The following is a 512-nucleotide window of genomic DNA, read 5'->3' on the forward strand; positions in this document are numbered from 1 at the left end:
CACTGTGTTCAATATTAATTTCCTTTCATCTTTTCTAGTGCGTTGATTTGTTTGAAAAATGCTCCAGGCATACCAGCAAAGAACTTTCATGCTTTAACTAAGTTAGATGAAAACCAAGCAAAATGCCAGGTATGATAAAGTATCTAATGTTACCATCTGGGGAAATCACTCAACCACTCAGGTAACTTGTTAGATTTCCTTTAAAGCATATTCTGTCCATTTACTGTAATGAGGTTCCTGGCTTTTTCTAAATGCTAGAATAAAATGGATTTTGTCAATTTTTCTGCAATCAGGTTCCTGATTCTCTAAATGCTAAAATAAATGGATTGCCTGTAAAAGAGGTTATTAAAGAGATACTAAGTGGCTTGAGGAATAGTTTACAGAAAAGGTCCAGAAGGTAGGATTCTAAAGTTTAATTTTTCATGGCTTGTAAGTTCATTTGAATTGTTTAAGTTATACGTATTATGTGTTATTGTATTCGTTGAAAATCATAATTATGTGTTTATTGTGTT

The 512-nt window shown here is 32.0% G+C and overlaps 1 long non-coding RNA gene across 1 annotated transcript; it reads left to right on the forward strand.

Annotated features, from left to right (window-relative positions):
* The first annotated feature begins 7 nt into the window (after positions 1–7).
* LOC116007816 lies at positions 8–387 on the forward strand. The gene is made up of 2 exons (XR_004095356.1): positions 8–181; positions 294–387. It is a non-coding gene; the product is annotated as an uncharacterized LOC116007816 (long non-coding RNA).
* Positions 388–512: the final 125 nt, after the last annotated feature.

This window comes from Ipomoea triloba, chromosome 16 (genome assembly GCF_003576645.1).
Source record: "Ipomoea triloba cultivar NCNSP0323 chromosome 16, ASM357664v1".
NCBI lineage: Eukaryota > Viridiplantae > Streptophyta > Magnoliopsida > Solanales > Convolvulaceae > Ipomoea > Ipomoea triloba.